The sequence below is a fragment of the Podarcis filfolensis genome (genome assembly GCF_964270895.1).
Source record: "Podarcis filfolensis genome assembly, chromosome: 3".
Classification (NCBI taxonomy): domain Eukaryota; kingdom Metazoa; phylum Chordata; class Lepidosauria; order Squamata; family Lacertidae; genus Podarcis; species Podarcis filfolensis.
The window spans coordinates 29002008-29023656 of NC_139606.1; the positions used below are offsets into that span (position 1 = coordinate 29002008).

The 21649-nt window shown below is 45.2% G+C and overlaps 1 long non-coding RNA gene across 1 annotated transcript in view; it reads right to left on the reverse strand.

The window, feature by feature from the left end:
• Window positions 1-238: 238 nt before the first annotated feature.
• Window positions 239-21649, reverse strand: part of LOC310759851 — a 144156-nt gene continuing 122745 nt past the window's right edge. Inside the window, exon 3 of the long non-coding RNA XR_014546567.1 lies at window positions 239-894. This is a non-coding gene — a long non-coding RNA (uncharacterized lncRNA). The remainder of the gene's footprint in view (window positions 895-21649) is intronic.

Consider the following 21649-nt stretch of genomic DNA (forward strand, 5'->3'; position numbering starts at 1 on the left):
CTAAACAACTAACCATTTGTTACATTTTCATGACACCCAAACCGACTGAGGCGCCTGCCTCACTCTGCCTAACAGTAGGACTGGCCCTTCATTGATAGCATGGATGCGTTTCCCCTTTCCCCTTATCAGAATGTTGCGCACCAAAATAAGCCAGGAGTTTTGTGCAAATATAGCAGCAATTTATTGAAGAGAACACCAATCCACGTTCCAGTTTAAAGCTCGTGACTCCATGTTCCATCTCGAATATCGACAACTCCAGGATAGCTTCCCATATTCCTAGGCATTTTGACAGACAATTTACAGGCGTGTTCTTCATTCTCTGGAGAGAAATGTAACTCTAATAGTATATAATGGAGGGGGAAAAAGTATGTTGTGCTTAAAAACAGGAAACCTAAAGAGTAATTTTATGCAATCGTCTAGAGGTGGCAGCACATGTTCATGTAAAGTCAGAAAATGTGAGCAAAAAGTTCCAAAGCGATGGTGATGTTGTGGCTCCTTTTTTTCCAGGGGGTTGTAAGTGCCCCTGCAAAGTCATAACAGAGATGAATTTGCTGACAAAATGGACAGATCATAGATTTTGTTCAAGAACTTTTATGTTCATGTCAAGACTTGTTCTGGTTGCCGACTCACGTTCCAAGGCTCCATTTGCCAACAATGAAAAAGGCCTGCATGTTTGCTTGCCTCAGCCAGGGCCTTGTGGTCACATTAATTATTGTCAGCATCCCCCGCCTCCCTCAGGTGACCCCATCAAGAGAGGAAGGTCACTTTGCCAACAGAGTAACTGGAAAGTGGTCTTGTTCGCTATAATTCTCATTTTGCTTTATGTTCCTTCTATCCTGTTTTTCAATAATATGAGCCTCCTCAGGACAGCTAGCAATTGGAATTACCGTAAATCTGTAACAATAAAGAAAAAAATAACACAAGGAAGGGAACAGCAGGATAAAGGTGCAGCATAAAAAAAGGGCTGGCCCGAGACATTTTGCCGCCTGAGGCGAAGGACATGATGTCACCCACATTTAAGATACAGAAGTTGGCAGTTGTATTTTATTTTGACGCTGCTGGTGATGGGACAGCATCATTTTGAGGGCAACAGGGTAGCTTAGGGGCCACAGGCAGGCTCTCTTAAAACACCTTGCCGCTCCGCTCTTTCTCTCTTGCACCATTCGATATCTGAGGTGGTGGCCTCACTCCGTCTAATGGTAGAGCCAGACCTGTATAATAAAGCAATACTGGCAGAGTCTAAAAGGGACTTTGCCTGCATGCCAAAAGAACGTCCGAGCAAACACCAGGTGGGCCTGCCTCGGAAGAACATTCTAGAGTCGGATCACCACAGTCTAGAAGGTAACTTGGATGTTTCTGGGTCTGACAACTGGGTCTGAATGATCTGCAATTATCAGCAGAAGTTTCTGATTCCCCGTTTCCAAACGGGTAGATACAGCAAAATCATGAAAAGCATTTTTCAACCTTAGAGGCTGAAAAATTGCAGAAACGTGCACCTGGCAAAGTGGACTTTGGTCATCGCAAAGGTGATGCCATAATATTTTTTGCTCTATAAGACTCACTTTTTCCCTCCCAAAAAGTAAGGGGAAATGTGTGTGCGTCTTATGGAGTGAATACAGGCTGCGCAGCTATCCCAGAAGCCAGAACAGCTGGCACCAAAAACTAGGTGCGTCTTATGGTCTGGTGCGTCTTATGGAGCGAAAAATACGGTATGTTAGTTATTCAAGCGGCAAGCTACTTGAAATGTGTTAGTTGTTCAAATGGCAAGCATTTCCCTTGAAATGTTCATAGCCGTGTAAGTAGCCCTAAACCAGGCATAGGAAAACTCCGGCCCTCCAGATGTTTGGGACTACAATTCCCATCATTCCTAGCTAACAGGACCAGTGGTCAGGGATGATGGGAATTGTAGTCCCAAACATCTGGAGGGCCGGAGTTTGCCTATGCCTGCCCTAAACATTTTACTTCTTGAGTTTGCATGCCCACAGACTCTGCTTAATTAAAACCATGGGTTTTTGAATGTTTGCCTCTGCTGGCTGTTGCCTTCAGCTTCTGCCCCTCCTCCAGTTTGAAATATGGGGAAGATAGCATTGACCTAGCTTAGAGGACTCCTTGAGAAAATGCATGTAAAGTGCTTTGAACACCCCAAAGCAGGGCCTCAGTCGAAGTGGTGTGGTGGTGTTCTATAGAAGTGTAATTTCAACATGAAACGGCAACATTTTCTTCTTATTCTGCTTTTATGCTGAAAGACAAAACCAGTATGCCAGTTGTTTTGTTATTCAACCTGGATTCATGCGTTTCCACACCCACCCTAAGCAATATGGGTTGAATAATTAGCGTATTCATCTGTGTGGTTCACCGCAATTAACTGGTAACGCTGTGTTGTCGAGGCTGTGGCATAACACAAGCTCTCACGGCGAACCATTAGGGCAACAGGTTCAGCATGAGGACACATTCAACCTGGGTGGCCTAGAAAAGTGAAACCACATTAGTAATTAAATGATAGGGTGTGCCAGTCTTTAGGACTTTCCCCAAGTTTGCCCACCACCACTTAATCTTACTCACTGTAATTCCCCGACTTGCAGTCGACTTCCTAGGCCTGCGTCGTGACCTAGAAAATTGTGGATATTGAACCACTAATAACTTGGGCCAGAGAGGAAGGGAGGGGCTGAGGATCTCCAGCTCTGCACCCTTTTTCCTAGATGAAAATAGGGAAACCTTTGCTCATATACCACCAAGGATCACAACTTCAGCCCACTTGCTTGGCTATTTCACATCACTGAAGGCTAATCACTTCCTGTTGTATTTCTGTGTCCGTTAGCAATCAGTTAACTTGTCCTGCACATGATCTGAAAGCCCAGAGACTGCTTGCTCTTTGGGTGAACAGCACAGTATATGTCATCAGCAATTCGAAACAAACTTCAAGAGCTGCAGGGTGTGAAGCGGCAAGCTGTGCACTAAAATTACATGGTGCTTTAATGTTTGTGCACACGCATCCTGACCCAGGCTTGACAAGCAGCAGCTGCTGAAAGCCCCCTGCTTTCATTTGCATCTGGTCACCCTAGCCTGTAGAGATTCGACTGTAAGAAAATATGAGCATCCCTCTTGGGTCAGACCAAAGACCTTCTAGTTCAGAGCTCTGTTCCCATTGTCCAACCAGGTGCTCCTGGAAAGTCCATAGGCAGAATATAAGCACAATAGCACTCTCCCTGTTGTTCCCTGTCAATTGAGATTCAAAGGGGGGCGGCGTCTGATTGCTGGAAGTAGTTGTATATGAAATGTAGGTGGGTTCCCATGAGGCAAGACACAGTGATAACAGCAAGAACCTGTATTGAACTAACAGAACTGGACAACAGGGGCAAAACAACTGCTTATTTTTGAAGGCCTGGGCCACTCCCACTCCCAGCATGATTGGCTGTCTAAACTTCCAAGCTGTGAATCATGACTCAGAATTTAAGGGCCAATGGCAGAGGACGAAATCCTGAAATGTTCTGCAATTTGATATCATGTATCGAATCAAAACACAGGAGTTCAGAATCCTTAGTCCAGACTCAAGCTCAGGCAAACACAGACCACTGAATACGTAACAGTATACCCACCATGGCTGCTTGATACCTTAGTTTTTTGTCAGGATAGTTCTTTTATTTTTCAGAAGAGGGGAGGTTGCAGGAGTTCCCTAACCTGGGGCTAGGCCCAAAGGTTGCCTTCCTACAAAGATAGGAGTCTTCCTGTGATGGAAGAATTCCTTGTTAATAGAGGCTCAGAACTTACAGGGTTAAGAGTTCTGAGTGATGACGCCTCACATTCTGAGGGCGGGCAGAGAACACGGAAGGGGCGTGGATTTCTGTGTGTGCTTCCAGTCTGTGTGTTACGCTCCACGGAGAAAGGAGCCATGAGCTGCGTCTCACCGGGAAGATTTACGATGTGTTGAACTGTACAGCAATAAAGTCTTTAAAGATAAGGATTGCTGTGTTTCAAGCCTGAGTTATTGCCACACGACTGAACGTCCAAGCTTCTACTTCTAGCTGTGTTTACTCTGCTGGAGTCAAAGGTTCCAGGGGGCAAGAGCAGAGCTGCGCGGAGGAAGCGCGCCGGACCCCCTGGTCAAATTTGACCCCCCCGCACAGGTTATGGGTATCAGCAATAAAGATAAGCAACGTTCGTGCGTGTGAGAGGGCTGCAGCAAAAGGCCAGCAAGGAGAAGCTGGTGCCAGCAGAAGCGAAGGAAGCTCGCTGGGAAGTGAAAGCTGCAGGCAGAATCGGCTGAGGAGCAGCCAAAGGCCAGCTGATGAGACGCTGGGAAAGGGAAACTGCAGCCAAAGCCAGCCAGGAGTTCGCTGGGAGGAGCTGAGATCTACCGGACCGGGAGGTACCTGTAAGTAAGCTGGGCCCCCGGGGAGAGATGGCAGACAGCCATGAATCGTACTCCGTCCCTTTTGAGAGGCTGGACGGCAAGAACTGGGAAGAGTGGAGTAGGAAGCTAAAGGCCTGGCTACAAGCCAAGGGTCTGTGGGAGGCGGTGCTACAGGCCCCATTGCCCCAGCCAGGAGCCGGAGCAACGGCAGCGGAGGTCGCAGAAGCGCATGCCTCACGCAGAAAGAACCAGAAGGCCCTGGGAGCTATAGTGCTCAGCCTGGAGGGTTCGCAACTGCCATTGGTTGAGGGACTTGAGACTGCGCAGGAGGCCTACCAAGCACTGGAGAGAGTGCATCACAGAACAACAGCTGGGGCAAAGATACACACCACCAGACGCTTGTTTGAGATGAAGCTGCGTCCTGGGGTCAGCATCAGAAAGCATGTAACTGAGATGCTTGCTGTGTTCAACCAGCTGAGATTGCTGCAAGTGAACTTCTCAGAGGAGCTGAAGGTTTATATCTTGCTCAGCTCTCTGGACAAGAGTTATGACAATTTGTGTCTAACTCTGGAGTCGATGGATCCGCAACAGCTGACGCTGGAATATGTGACCGGCCGTCTGGGGGATGAAGAAGAACGGCGTATCAGAGAGGGCAAGGCTGGCTCGGGCGGCTCCTCCAGCAGCAGGGGGGCCAGACCAGCGGAGTGCTCTGTTCAGGCTTTTTCCGTTCGTCGCTGTTTTGTTTGTAACTCCCCGGACCACTTGTGTCGCAATTGCCCACAGAGAGCGAGAGAGCCAAGGCAGGATGCGCCCAAGGTCGTTTCCCATGGGAACCAGCCCGGGAGAAGAGGCCAGCGTGGAAAGTCCCAGGGTCGGCAGGAAGGGGAGGAGAGCGTTTTTCAACTGTCTGCGTCAATGGCAGTTTTGGACAACACCACCTGCAGCGAGAGCTCCAAGGTCAAGTCAGTTGCTAAGGCAACAAAGAAGGACAACTCCAGTGGGGGGAGGGTCCTACGTTGGGTTGTTGACTCAGCTGCGAATGCCCATTTGGTAACAGCGCCACCTGATGGACAAATGTGGAACTGCAAGGCTGTTTCCACTGAGAAAACAGTTAGATTTGCTACAGGTTCACAGGGCCGTGTAACACATATTTCTAACTTGTTTGTCCCTTTTTTACAGGCTGAATTGAAGGTTTATGTTCTCCCTGAGTTAAAGCATTGCTTACTGTCTGTACCTTCTCTTTTACAGGAGGGATATTCTGTGAGTTTTGAAAAAAATGTTTGCACAATTTCCAGAGATGGGAAGGAGCTCGTAAGTGTTGGAAAGGATCAAAACAACCTCTTTGTTTTAGAATCACCTCTGGAGGGTGAGGGGAATGCCGGGAAAGCCACTGATCACACACATGTGTCGTGTGCTTGCGTGTGGCACAAGAGGATGTCACATGGGTCCTGCGAGGACGTCCAGATGTTATCAGAGTGCACCAAAGGTTGCAAGGTAAAAGAGTGTGGGAAACCTTTGAATTGCAAGGCTTGCAGGAAAGCCAGAAACAAGGGATTTGATGATCCCAGAGTGGAGAGGGTGACCACAAAGCCTTTTGAGCTTGTGCATGCAGACCTTGTAGGTATGCCACAGCCAAGTCTGGGCAAGGCCAAGTGGCTGATGGTGCTGACAGATGATTTTAGCAGGAACGCATGGGCTTTCACGCTGAAAGCTAAGGAGGAAGCAGCGCAACTGATCAAAGATTGGGTTGCAGAGGTGGAACAGAGGTTCTCCACCAAGGTGCAAGGTTTCCAGTTTGACCGTGGTTCTGAGGTCACTGGGTCTGCTCTAAAGGGTTTCTTTCGCCAGAGGGGGATACGTCACAAGGTGACTTCTCCTCAAGAGAGTGGCGTGGCAGAGCTTAGGAGTAAAGCTCTGGTTCGAGCATCCGAAATCCTACTGGATGACTCTGGTTTGCCTCACAGTTTTTGGGGGGAGGCGGTAAAAGCGGCCAATTTCTCGATGAACAGGTGCTACAATGCAGTGGTAGGTGACACCCCGTATTTCCTGCTTCATCGGCAGAAGCCGCTTGTGCATTTCTTTCGCACTTTTGGTTGCAGGGCCATGGTGCCTGTACCAAAGTGGTTGCAGCAAGAAGATGGTCCAAAGTACCAGGAAATGATCTTCTGTGGGTATGAACCCGCAACCAAGGGGTGGAGATTCGCATACCCAGAAGGTGATCAGACCAAGCTTCTGGTCAGTAAACAGGCTGAGTTCTTTGAGCAGGATGGCTGGGCAAAGCCCAAAGTGCGCTCTGACGTTCACTCAGATTGTCTGTCTGACTCTGAGGAGGAAAGAGAGCCAGAGCCTGAACCTGCTGGTGGAGACCAGGTCCCTGAACAGAGTAGGGCGTCTCCACAGGTTGTTAAGGGAGTGTCCAAGAGTGAGCCCTCATCTCCTGTGCGCATAATGGAGAAAGCTCACAGACGTGTCAAGTCAGAGGGGGAGTCTTCTGATGAGGAAGACGCACAAGCTGGCCCCAGTGGGTCAGGAGAAGAATCCCAGTTTGTGCCCAGGCGGTCTTCAAGGGCAACAAAGGGAATTCCACCTGAGAGGTTTCAGGTCACAAATGCGTGGGTTGGTTTCGCACAGTGCGAACCTGAGGTTTGTGAGGTTCAACAGGTGCCCAACAACGATGCCAGGAAGGGGCGGATGGCAATGGGGAAGGTGTTGAACACTCAGAAGTCCTCTCAGAATGTGATTCGAGAGGGGGTGTTAATAGAGGCTCAGAACTTACAGGGTTAAGAGTTCTGAGTGATGACGCCTCACATTCTGAGGGCGGGCAGAGAACACGGAAGGGGCGTGGATTTCTGTGTGTGCTTCCAGTCTGTGTGTTACGCTCCACGGAGAAAGGAGCCATGAGCTGCGTCTCACCGGGAAGATTTACGATGTGTTGAACTGTACAGCAATAAAGTCTTTAAAGATAAGGATTGCTGTGTTTCAAGCCTGAGTTATTGCCACACGACTGAACGTCCAAGCTTCTACTTCTAGCTGTGTTTACTCTGCTGGAGTCAAAGGTTCCAGGGGGCAAGAGCAGAGCTGCGCGGAGGAAGCGCGCCGGACCCCCTGGTCAAATTTGACCCCCCCGCACATTCCTTCCCCTGACAGAATGTCAGAGGAAGAAGGATGGATATGTTGACGTAGACCTGAGAGTAAATACCACTGAACTCAGTAGGACTTACTTCTAAGGACATATGCCTCTGTAGGAATGTGATTCGGGTTATTAAAAACGCCCAGATTCTCTCACACAGTATCTGGCAAGCTCAGTCATCGTAACCAATGCACTGAGGTGGTCAGGACTCTTTCAAACATTCAGCCTGAGGTGTGTGTTTATTGCCACAAGCAAATACATGAAACAGTGAAACCACCATTCAGGACCAGCCAAGTGCCTGGGTGACTGGGCTGCCTGCCTATGCCGCTGCAGAACCAGTATATAAAATTGGTAGCTTTACCACACTGAAGCCCAAAGGTAATAAAACCTATAAGAAATTAGCCAGCTTATTGGACATAGGTTCAGAGGAAAGAGCTTGGTTCCTGTAAACTTTAGAGACACCCAGCTCCCTAATGTTCCAGCATGAATTCTAAGATTGGTCCAGAGCACCCACTTGACCCATGCTCTGAGGTCAAGCCAAAAGAGTCTGTAGTGAGGTGCTCTTGATGGCTGCTCTGCTGCCTCAGCAATTCTTGGAGAGGCTCAAGTGTAAGATAGCCTGAATCCAGTTCTTGATGTGGCATTTTATAGTTTCGCTGGGAATTTTGTTACATCGTGCATTGGGAACCTGAGGATCCCTAGATGTTGTACAACTCTCATTGGACTCAGGGTTGCTCATAGGTGGGCACAAATGTACTGGGCCCATGGCCAGCAGGGTACACAGACTCAGAGCTTCAATTTTTAAAGAAACAAGTTTCTAGTCTTCCTGGAAAAGAAGTCATAAATCAAAATGTGCTGGCAATGCTGGCTGGAGTTGATGGTAGCCATAATCTAACACTATCTGGAAGGTCACAGGTTTTCCACCCCCTTCTTAGGTATTTAATGTCTCAAGGCTTTACAGATAAGAATCTAAAATATATAGATAGCCACGGTCAGAGAAAGAGGAACAGCTTCTTTCTCCTGTGGATAGCCCTGCCTGTCCTGTGACCTCTAGTCCATCAATTATTTTTGCTGGCTATTCTTATTCTTCTCTTGGATCTTTAATGCTTTGGCATCAGAGAAACCGTTCCCCATTTTGTGGAAACTACCACAACAAAGTCAGAATAATTTATGCAAAGCAATATTGGCAAAATTTTCAAAATGTGCATAATTTATTCCAAGTCTAGGATTAGATTTTTCTTCATATATGTGCAGAGTGCAATCAGTCCTGATTATATGTACATTGGCATTCCATTCCTTAATTAGGGATTTGGTTTATATTGTAGTGCTAATTATGGTAAGGAGTAAAATGGACGCCAGCAATTTTTTCCCCCATTGGCAAATTCTGTGGGCCTATGTTTGAACTACTCACTGTGTATACATTTTATCGTTCTTTGTAGTGAAGAAGACCATATGTAGGGAGGTAAACAGATAGGACAATGAAACAATTAAAGCCAACCACAGGAATGGCCAAGCATGAAACACAAACGCAGCCGAAATCCAGAAATTCAGATGTTGTTATGATTCAGCTTGTCCCAAATAATAACACACACATTAACAAGGAACATTAAACAAAAATAGCAGTTGGGGACATTTTTTCATTCAAAGCAGAGAGAGTACAGAATATTTAAGCCCCCACTGGCACATACCAACAGATGAGGTGACAGACTACAGTATGAATTAGATATTGATCCCGCATATTTGGAAGAGAACATTAAGCGAATTAGGAACGTCTCTGGGATTATGAGTCCATTGCTCTTACACTGGAGAGCTTCTCGCACAAGAAAAAGGGTTCCACAGGAAACAGGCACATTTTCAGAATCTGTTCCTATTTTGATGCACATGAAAGTTGTCAAATTTACTTTGATTTTAAAAGTCTTATTTTTTTTTAAAAAATCCACTCTTACTGTGATTTATAAAGCTTTTTTTTCCACACATCAAAACCCATTTATCTCAAGTAGCCCTATTAAGAACATGAACTGAAATAAATGGGTAGCAAATCACAGCAATAAATATTAAACTAAGAGCTTGTTAAGGCTAAGTTAAGTTCTTCCACTATTTGGGGAATGAGACCCCTCCAGACACCTTAGTTTTTATTATAATGCAATCATAATGAATTGTGCTCATGCTGACGTTGGGGTGGTTATACGCAATGCCACTTTCAATGCTGTTTGTGCCTGCAAAAGTTTCCGGGCAGACATCCTTGATCCTATCTAACCAGTGTATATCCCATTGCTTCCTGCTGTAATCCTGCAACTTTGCATTTCAGAAATCTTTCATTTCTTTTTGTCCCGTTTTTGTATAGTTTTTGTTGTGGTACGGGGCAAAAGCACCCCTCCAAGTGACAATATTGTTGTAACAATATTGTGGTAACAATGAATGGTAAGTTGATAGCCTGGTGTAAATCTACCACCAATATACTATTATCATGTCGATGACATGTTGCAGAATAGACCGAGAAACACAAAGATGAAGGGGGGGGATGCAACACCAGGATACAGGGCCTTTTATTGAAACATCTTTGTTTCAATGTCCCTTTAAACTTCTTGAAACCTCAAATTAATGAATTTCTTGCTGGGGCTAAGATTGTGATGATTTTTTTTAAAAAATTTTTTTGCTGGAACTAAGATTCTAGCCCTATAAAAATAAGCTTGATAGTTTCTGAAGAACATGCAAAGGTCTCAAATAAAACTTTAATTATTTGATGCATGAATTAAGCCCACTGAAGCTTGCTGCCCTGCAAATAATCTCTAAATTAGGTGTGCACATAGCATGGTTTATTCTATTGTCAGCAGTCTTGCAGAATTCATCTCTCAGTTTGCAGAATTTTAGGCTGAACTTGCAGCCAACTATTATCATGGCCGGACAGCGACCAATGGTTCCCTGAATCCTGACCCATGAACCCCTGGCATGTTCAATCTGGAACACATAGAGCAATCATTCTGGAATAATTAGGGCTGAATGACCGCTCCCCGCATAAAACGGGGGGTGCCCTTTGCATGGACGCGCGCAGCCCCTGGATCTGGAGCAGCTCCATCAGCATAGGCTTGGCTTTGCCTTCCCTCAGGTGGGATACCTGGAGGTCTCTGCCTAACTCAGTCAGTTGTACAATCCCACCCGGGGGAAGCGTTGCCAAGGAGACCAGGCCAGGTAGGGGAGGGATTACCTGCCCACACAATAGAGGGAGGCTCTTACCTGGGAATCCTCACTTGGCTCCAGAGCTTCTCCCACCCTACCCACCCTGAGTTAATGTCTTATTTTGCAGGTTAACTTTTCTTCACAGGTTTTGCAGGTTAACTTTTCTTCACAGGTATGCGGGCGCTGCTACGTTAAGGTCGCTGTTAAAGGGCCGGAAAGGAATTTCCCTGCATTGGCAGGTTTTGCCTTTCCTGTAGCAAAGTGTCACAACTTTGGCGGTATCAGGCCTTGGGCGGAATCCTTTAGTCCACCTTCCTCTTTGCGGCGGCGATACCAGGGTTCCCCGTTAAAGGGGTTTCTGAAGGGAGGCTTTGACCGTATGCTGAAAGGTCATCATTGCTCTCCCCTGCGGTGGTGGCGTAACAGGGGCGGCTATCTCTGCTTGAACATATGTTCTCCAGAGCCGCCCCCCCCCCACACACTGGATAACCCTGATGCTCCCTAGGTCCCCGGCTGGGGACTGGGGAGGGAGAACGCCCAATGCCTGAGCCAAGGTCTACCCACATTTGAAATTTAATAAACTTGTGGCCAATTTAATCCCATAGCACGTTGTCTTGAATTGTTATTCCACATGATGGGGGGGACCGCTCGGGATCTGGGGACTCCGCCTGTCCACGCAAATGGATGGTGTTCCACAACAAGCTCTGGCACTGTCCCCAGACAAAGACAGCAAATCTTCATTCCAGTCAAGAAACCATATCTTTTGGTGCCTTAGTAACCCAGGTACAACCATATCTTGCACTTCCTGCAACTTAAACTGAGCAGAGTTTCTTTCTCCCGCTCCCCAATTTCCCACCATAAAGCATACTATAGTGGAAGAGTAAGGACATTCAGACAAAGCAGTTTTGAAGCAACAGCAGGAATGTGTTTTCTCTTGCAGAAAACATTAAATTAAAAAACAGTGTATGAAAACAATAGGGGATTTCAGTTCATCTGAGCATTTTGGTTTTTAAGGGAGCTTCCAGCTCAGACTGTACACATTGGGGTTGCCAACTGATCGGGAACTGCTCTTGCGCCTGTCACAGCAGCTTGCTGAGCAAAATGAATAAATCAATAAAAATTGGCAGGTGAAGCTTATCGCAGCATGGAGGGAAACTTTTATCATTTGCTGGTGTCTCCACATGGCGCTTGCTGCTAAACATGCAACTACAGTGGATGTTTAGCTGGCATTTTGTTATTTAGTATTGATATCCGACTCTTCTACAGTGAGGAAATGAGAGGAGTTTACAGAAGAGAAGAAACAGAAAAGTGGATATTAAGACTCTGGTCATCCAACTTGCCCATATACACGTTACGTATTAGGGGTGTATATCACCTCTGTGTATACCCTGAATTCTAAGCCAGTTGGAGTGATTTGGGGAAATTTCTCACATATATGAGTTGGATTGCACCATTAACAAGGTATCACGAGGCAGATCAGGATATTCCTAAGATTCTGTGTGGCTCTGGGGCTTAAGCTCTCAGAAAAAAAGACACAGCCTTTTTCTCCCTGAGAAACAAAATTAAGTTGGTTGGGGAACTGCCCAAAGCTGGGAGGGGAGATATTTTGATTAGATGGATAGGTCTAGCTCTTAATCACAGTGATTTATTTCCCCAGGGTACTCCAATCCCAGTGGTTTGGGGAAGGGATTAAAAACTGTGTTTGTTTTTCATTTGGATCTATGCCTTGTATCCCCCCAAATCCATGGAGGGGGCCAAAATACTATTGGAACAGCAAGTTTCTTGCTGTGGGGTGGTATTTTACCCACCCCAGTCTTTCATGGGGATTTTTCCACCATCACCACGCACAAATTTTGGCAATTTTTTTTTTAAAGTTATAGAGTTTCCCTTGGTTTTTAAGAAATCAAACTTTAAAGGTCCCCTGAAAAAAATGGTATGTGTAATCCACTCTAGAAAGGCTACTGTGCCTGCAAATTTTATAGTCTTCTGCCAACAGGAGAACAAGTTACTGCCATTCTTAAATTCCCCATAAGAGTGAAGCTTTGTTTCATGCAGAGCATCTTGGAACATGAATTGCAGGTTGAAATGGAGAGAGCACAGAAACAGATCAGGATGTTTAAAAATGCCCCTGATACAAGGGAATATTGGGTTATTATGTGCACCTTTTTCATACTGAGAGAAACTCTTCTGTAAATGATGGAGAATATAAAGCTTATCAACACCAATTCAGTGTAATGTTTCCAAGCCTCTTCCTAGACCCCTGATTCCATGTTTTGTGGTACTTTTAACTGCAGGAGATCTAGCCAAGATTGTCCCAATTGCTCAGTCTCTCTTCACAGGATGGAGATGAGCAAGCAGTCATGTTAAATTCTGGTAGGCCAAACACTATGTTTCCATTTTGCACTTCTTTTATAATGTATGTTTTGATGGTCTTTTGGATTGATATGCAAAAGCAGAAAAATCCCAAGTGGGTGGGCAGAAAGAAAAACAAAAGATGGGGTAGTTGAAATGAGTATGATATATATATTAAAAGTAAAATAATAACACTCCAAAAACAGAACTGGAAATATAAGTTAGAGTTAGGTAGCGTGGCTTTTATTTGCATATTTTGTGATGGCATCGAAAGCTCAAATCATGCTTGTGTTCCTAAGTGCATCAGGAATATAGAGTAACAATTTATAAAGGAATGAAATCAAACGCTGTATCATGTGCATAAAGTATAAAAAAAAATATTCATCAGTTTGAACAACTTGCAATGAAACTGGAATGATCTCAACATTTAAGGTTTTATTACCATACTGCTGTGCTGAGGGAAATGAAAAAGCACTGGTATACATTTTGATTAAAGTGTAAAGTGTTAAAATTGATATTTTACTGGGTTCTTAGTCAGCACATCCGGGCATCTCTTCCATTCAAAAATGCAATTTTATTGACCCAGGAAATTTGCTTTTTTAAACAAATTGTAAAACAGTCATTTGTTTAAAATTGTTTATTAGAGAAGAAAATATGTGTGTGTGGGGGTTGTATTGTTTTTGCTTGGTGGTGGGGGGCTTCTATATAGCAGTGGTGGTCTTTTGTGTTATTTGGCGATGCTAAGCCAAATTTTGCTATTAGTTATTAAATTTCATTGCGCATTTCCTAAGTATTCAGATGTTAGTGAAACCCTACATAAACAACACTCCTGTTTATGTGAGCTCTTAATTTTTTGAAAACATTCGAAGTTCCCCATGCTAATTGTATAAATGGAATTGTACTATATACTCTCACTAACGGGGAGTGCCTGGTGCTGCCTGGGAAATTTAAGAAACCATTGTTTATGAATTTTAAATAGATAGTGTAATTTGTGGTTTTGGACCTTTCATGTCAAAAATGGGTGAAGTAAGGCCAAGTCATGTTTCAGTCCACCATCTTGTCTCAAAATGGCTCCTGGTATCCAAACATTTATGAAGGATGCCACCCCGACCTCATGCTGAGCTTGGCAAGGACTAACCTGATGAAGCAGTTGACAGGACTGTGGTTCTGAGCATCCCACTTCCTCCTAAAGGCTCCTCCCCAGGCAACTGTCTTCCCAACAGTCTCAAACTCCTTCGAGGAGAGGTTCTTTGTGCCTTTTGCTCTGCTACATGTTAACACCCTCCCCATTCTTGGAGACAGGGGAGGAGAGGAGAGGAAAACAGTGGAACTGGCAGCCTGAGGATCTGTCATATCCTCAGCCTCCTCCTCCTCCTCTTGCTTCACCCCCATTCATACCTGTTTCCTACTCAGCCTTCAACCCATCTGCTCTCCTTCCTCTGACCTGTCTTCTATATCCTACCACCATTCTCCTGGCTCAGAGTCTTTCTTCTCTGATGCTTCTCTGGGGGCTTCCCCAGCGTCAGCTTCCTACGATTCCTCCTCATCTAGCTCCTGACACTTTAGCTCAGCATTGTCTAAACTGACTGCCAGTTTCAGGGAGAGAGTCTCTCTCAGCCCTACCTGAAGATGTTGGGGGTTGAAGCTGGCTCCTTCTACATTGCCATTATTATATACCCTCGTCCACCACATCAGAATGCTAAGGCACATTGTCCTCAAAAGGATTTTCATCAAAGCACAGCAGAAGTCACCAGAGATCTTCCTTTTCACACAGGGTCAGCGGACAATGACAGTGGGCCTCAAAAACGTGTTGGGAGGGATGTTTGTCCTGATCTTCTATATGATTGCATTAATGATCATGGGAACATCTGGTGCACATATTCCAGGGACATATTTCAAACTTGGAATCTGACTCCACTTGAGGTCTGGCACCAATAAGGGTACACATCTCTGGAACGGGTGTTTTATAATGCATTTCATGAGCAGACAGTTTGGACTGAAAACACAAGAGGCTTAAACACTCCTCTGTTTTCACTTCTGACAGCGTTCTTTATGAATCATTGTTCTCATCAAACAAAGCCTGGTTTGTGTACCTGAGACTCAACCGTGAGCGTCTCATCTGTGACCTTGTATACTGTATTGAGCCAAGTCACCCAGTTCTTCGCTAATGTCATTTCTGGATGTCGCTAAGGTAGGGGAAGCAAGCTGCACACTAATGATCTCACACAGATTCTTAATGTTCCCAGCACTTGTGGTTAACATCTACGAAGTGTTAGAGGATTTGCCTGACAACAAGGTTGGAATCCATAGCTACTAGGCAAATATACATAAGGCAAGGGTATGTTGTCCAATGTTTCCTTTAGTAAGTTATTCTGTGCCTCTTGTTTGGTGTTAAGATGTGTGCTCAACCAAGAACAGACCTAAGATTTGATGATGTGACTGGTAGAAGGTTTACACTGAGAGGGACGGAAGGTGAGAGAACTTCCTAAGGAAAGGACTAGGTCTGGGCAATTCTGTCAATTTCAGTTTCTCCCAGTTCTCCATTTTCCAATATCAAGTTATCTGCATTTCTACATCAGTTATGTTTTTAAAAGTCCTCATGAAAATTTGTCACCATTGACAGCAAGACACGTGTAAAGAATCTTAATTGCATGGTTGTCTCAGAATGCTCTGATCTCAACATGCAATGTGCACAGCAAGTTCTCTTGGAAGAGAGGTTGCAGTGGTGCAGAAGCTCATTATCGGCATGTACAGCACATCTGAAATGTTTGGGGCTGTCTTGCTGCTGGGGGAGTCAGTGTGTCACCATTATCATTGAATCAGTAGGTGGCACATACAAATCATGGCGATCTGAGTTGTCAAATGCCTCCACTCCTCATTTCATCCATGATGAAGACTGCCTGGAGTACAGATGACAGAAGGACGTAAGGACATAAATGAGCCCTACTGGATCAGGCCAAAGGCGCACCTTGACCAGCATCCTGTTCTCATAGATGGCTATGAGAAGTCTGCAAGCGGGACGCAAGTGGTCCAACTGAAGAACTGTTTATGAAAGGCAAGGTCTAAGGAGGGGGGGAAACCTGTACCATGCAGAGGGGCTCGGAAGACCTGTATATTGCATGGAGACGCATTGCACCTGGCACATTGGGTCTCACCTGTAAACCTGGTGGAAGCCTGATGCCTATGACAGCAGCAAGCGCTACCAGGAGATTTCTACAGCTTTTTAAATGCATCTGCGGGAAGCGGGGTTATTCTTTTGTTGTTTTGGTTTACTTATTTACTGTGTTTTATCTTGTATTTTATTCTATGAACTGCCCTGAGATCTTTTGCTGAAGGGTGGTATAAATTTATTTATTTAATAATAATAATAATAATAATAATAATAATAATAATAGTACAGCTCTGCGCTTTTCTCCATGGCAGCCATTCCTTTATAGGAGGAGGAACAAAGAAGTGCACAGGAGCAAACTACTGAGATGTAGAAGCTCACTATACTCCTGGGCAAATGACTCCAGTCACAACGCATTGGCTCTGTCCTACAGAACCACACCAGAATGACAAAGAACAGATCTAATTTGAATAGCCCTGCCCTTCGATATGCATAGCCCCTCCCCAGGGCTCTGTTTCATCAACGTGAAAGTGGTTTCCATTGCTATCCATGAACTAGAGGAGTCGTGGGAGCCAACCCAACCCAAGGGGAAGCTCCGCTGATGGATTCTGAGCGACGGATTTTAGCTTCTGTTTCTGAATACAGCCCCGAATTGATCACAGTTGCTTTGGAAGAGTCGCAACTCAAGCTGGTGCTCATTTCCTTTGTTTGCCTTGGTGGACCGTGTGTATTCATGCAAATGAACTGTATGTAAACGCACACCTGACAGCGTATTGATGTGGAACCATTTTCAGTAGAGAGGGTTTTGGGGGAGGGGGGCAAGGAGAGAGAGAGATGAAACTGGTGAAATTCTGCCCGGCCTTATTTAGGAATTGATAGCTTTATGTTTTATTGGTGCAATGGGAACTGTCAGAATGGCCTGAGCAGAAAGCAGATGTTCGTTCTGCCTTTCTTGAGCAGAATCTTACATTGCCCTTCAGGCAAAGCAGGTGGCTGCTGCCGCCGCCGCTGCTTCTCTCCGGCACCATCTTTGCTGGAACTCTTTTTCTCTTTGCTTCGGAGCGGGCCCGTCTCACTCTCGCAGTCCCTCTCTGGGGACAGATATGATTAGCTCCAATAAGCTTGCCAAGACAACAGTTGCGGGGAAGGAAAATGGTGCCTGCCTCAAAAGTGCTTGACAAGAAAGAAAGAAAGAAAGAAAGAAAGAAAGAAAGAAAGAAAGAAAAGGGGAAAGCCAGCAACTTTGTAAGCAGCTACCCTCCAAAGAAAGCAAAGTCGTTAGGGAAGAAAAACTGTTTGGGGACGCTTGGCTGTAATATTGCAGGTGCATAGGCTGGGCGGATGCCAGGTCATGCGGAAGCCGTAGGTTGTGCATTAACATTTGTCAGGCTTGAGAAAGTTTTCCAAGAAAGAAAGAAAGAAAGAACAGAGCCATTCCCCCTCAAATCTGACAGTGTAATTCTCAGGTGGTGAGAGTTCTTCATATTGCAAAGTTAAAACCTTTGCCTTTTCTAATTTCCCCACGAGTAAATTCCATCCCCCCCCCCATTCTGCCTGGGAATGCACCCAGCAGGTATATCCAGCTAGCAATCATGACAGCAGGAGTAAATGAAACCAATGTTTATAAGCTCAGCAAAGCTGGCAATATAGACACCAGCTGAGTGGCTCTGGGGACCGTGTTTTGCAGTTGAGGTGCCATTGCTTAAAAGGCTCTAAATCTCCTCATCTCTAATGTGGCACCTGAAGCAGGGCCTCTCATGTAAATCATAAAGACCGGGCAGGTAAATAGGGAAGCAGGGGCGGTGGGGGGGGGGGGTTCCACAAGAGTCCAGTTCCTGTTTTAATAAGGCAGTGGAGGGGGACTGCAATTGATAGGCAGGCAAAATCGTTATCTCCCCCCAGTGACTAAGTTTGACAGGTGGGCAGGTGATCCATTTCTACCACCGCATGCTTTGAAACCAAACCACGCAAGCAAAGGCACAGTCCACAAAGCTTCAGCAATCACAGATGATTGTTGGGTCTTGCACAGCGTTGTACATGGGGCTTCAGAAGCTCAAAAAACCAGCTGATACTTGGGACTTCCAACATGAGGTGCACAATGGTTTGGACGGGGCTTTGCAGGTATCGCTGATCAGCTGACGCCTCTTGGCTCAGCCATAATGTTACCTGTCTCCACACCTTGCATTATCTACATCAGGGGTCAGCAACCTTTTTCAGCCATGGGCTGGTCCACCGTCCCTCAGACCATGTGGTGGGCCGGACTATATTTTTTTTATGGGGGGGGTGAGGAACGAATTCCTATGCCCCACAAATAACCCAGAGATGCATTTTAAATAAAAGCACACATTCTACTCACGTAAAAACACCAGGCAGGCCCCATAAATAACCCAGAGATGCATTTTAAATAAAAGGACACATTCTACTCATGTAAAAACACGCTGATCCCTGGACCTTCCATGGGCCAGATTGAGAAGGCGATTGGGCCGCATCTGGCCCGTGGGCCTTAGGTTGCCTGATCTACATCATCAGGTGTAGTAAAAGATGGGTGTGGCTGGCTGGTGAGCCAGAGCTTCCCCCCACTGCCATCAGGCATACATCTTGAGTCCACCCTACGGTGGTCATGGATGGACTGATTTCTCCCATGAATTTGTCTTTTCCTTTCTTGAACCCAGTTTTCCTGGCCTTCTCCAATCCACCACCCTCCAGATGTTTTGGACTACTACTACTATCGCCCCCGACCATTGGCTAGGTTGGCTGGTGCTGATAGGCATTATAGTCCAAAACATCAGGAGGGCACCAGGTTGGAGAAGTTCTACCCTTGTAGCCTTTGGGACCACAATTTCATGGACTGAATGTATCTCATGGCATTCTACTGCTTGGGAGCCAGAGTGGTGTTGATTAGCTTAGGAAGTGGGAAGATCCATGTTCCGATTCCTGCTCAGCCATGAAGTTCATTTTGCACCTATTTCTCAGTCTTGCCTACCTGACCGTGACACAGTCAGATGAGCAGGGTACAAATAAATAATAATAATAATAATAATAATAATAATAATAATAATAATAATTATTATTATTATTATTATTATTATTATTATTATTATGAGAAAATGATGGAGAATTATGAGCTCCTTGGAGGAAAATGTGTGTGGGGGTGGCAGCGGTGGGGATAATATAAAAGAAATAAATTCTGGCCACAAACACTTCCTGGAGGATAGATTTTGTGGAAACCATTTGTAAAGTGCTCTGAAGTTGGCTGAGCTTTTGGAAGGAGAGAGAGGTACAAATGAAAGTATTAGAACGATACAAGGGATTGATTCCCACTTATTGATTATCCGCTATGTTAAAGAGGTGCGTCCTCTTGTCACCCTCAATTTAACCATGATGTCTGCTAATTTCATCAAGTGACTGCGGTTTGTATTATCAGCGATTTTGGAATGGCTGCTTTGTTTTTAATAGTTGTTTTATTCGCTGCTTTATTGATTTCATGTTTGATTGCAATTGTGATTTTTAATCTGCTTTATGTTGCACAGTGCCCAGAAGATGATTGCTGCTGGATGGCAGGTAAAGAGAATGAAGGAATGAATCAAACTGTATTGGGTTTCTTCCCACGTTGTGACTGATACCTGCGTTCCTTTGCGCATACTGTAATGAAGGGGTAGGAGGAAGGTGGCCTGGCATCGTCTGATAGATCTCTGAGCAATTTGCTGTAGAACATCATTGATTCAGTCTCCCGATTTTTTTAACAATAACACCAACAAAAAAGCACCCCCTTTTCTAAATTAGATTGCTGAGATTAAGAAAGCTTGTTTTGCAAGATGATGGGGAGACTAGGAGTGGATTTGTGTGTAACAGGACTAGGAGCTCAAAGAAATTCCTAGAATGACCATGTCTTGAATTTCCTTGAGTAGGAATGGACCTTCTTATTATTGAGTGTGGAGACGTGAAGATGTTCCTCATTGATGACACCTGGGTGGGCTACCCAGAGTCAACATCCACCTTACCACTGGTGATAGTCCCAAGAGACCCTTGTCTCCACCATTGCGCACTACCTGGGGACCTCAGCATTGGACTGAGCTGGCTTAACAATAGGCATGATGTGTATTTTATGTGTATTTTAATGAATTTAATAGAGAGCAAGATTATGAGTCATAGGGGCATGGAGAATGTGTGTATAACCTTAACAGTGCTTAGCTTGGTTTTTGTTTTTTTTGGAGTTGCTATTTGCTTAAAGTTGTATTTATAGATTATAAATACTGTATTGGTTAATCATCTAATATGACTTTTGCTGTAAGTCTGATGTTTAGCTTCTTTTTTAATTAATTATTTTATATGATCTACTACACTCTACTTCTGATGTTCTATTATGCTGTATCAGAATACAGTTGTTTATTGTTTGTAAGCCGCTTTGGGATTCATTGGAATCATAGACTCCTAGAAGGGACCCTGAGAATCATCTAGTCCAAACCCCTGCAATTCAGGAATAGGCAGCTGTCCCAGGGATCGAACCTGCAACCCTGGCGTTATCACCACCATGCTCTAACCAACTGAGCTATCCAGGTGTCAAAAGCATCAGCATAGAAATACAATCAACCATGTGTTCAGAGCTACCCTTTCCCTGGAATGGTACATTGATCCCTACTGTCAGGGAACTGCCACCGGAGCCCAGAGTGGAGGTAACGCTCCCAGACGATGCAGGAGAAGGGACCAGCAGGGGGAGAGAGAAGTTTTCCTCCGGGGAAGGGAATGGGCGTGAAACCAGGAAGTCGGAGGGATGGCTCCAAGACTCTGCCACAGAAACCAGCGGGGAGAGCCCAGGAACCCCGCTGGCGACGCCCACTCTGCGCAGAAGACTTCCACACAGAGAATTTAGGAGGAGACTTGGTGTCAAACAGCTTTTATGCTGGAGGAAGTTTAGGAAACACCCACTAACGGATTCTGCCAGCGACTGACACAGTCACGGAGTTAGTGCTGTGCAGCCAGGGAAAGGTTTAGCCAGTGAACGTTGCCTAAAGCAGCAACCACCCCTTACGCACGAGCAACCCCTAATTCCTTTACACCTACTTACACTACTATTTTGTATATGACATCTGTGGATCTTGGGGTTTTAGGAAAACAACAACAACCAAGAAAGCTGAAATAAATCCAGCAAGGCTGAAGTTTTCCCACTCCTGCCATAATGCATTTGAAGATGCCATTTCTTAAGCATATTTCCCCACCATGAGTAGGCTAGAGAGAAATCACCCCACAGAGTGTATCCACTATATGTGTATGTAGTGCAGTATCCACTATAACTGATGACCTTTCTCATACTTTGAGCTTAATTCATATCACACTTGCCCCAAAAGTTGGCTCCCAAGCACCCACTCCCAATGGAAAACATAATTACACCCAGTGTATTAGGGAAACAAATTGTTCTTGTTTTCACAAAGTACTCAGTGTGCGAAAAGCCATTCTTCCTTGGAGAAAACGACAACCAGCAGCCTCTTGGGCCTGTGATCAGCCTGACATTTATAAGATAGAAAGAGAAAAG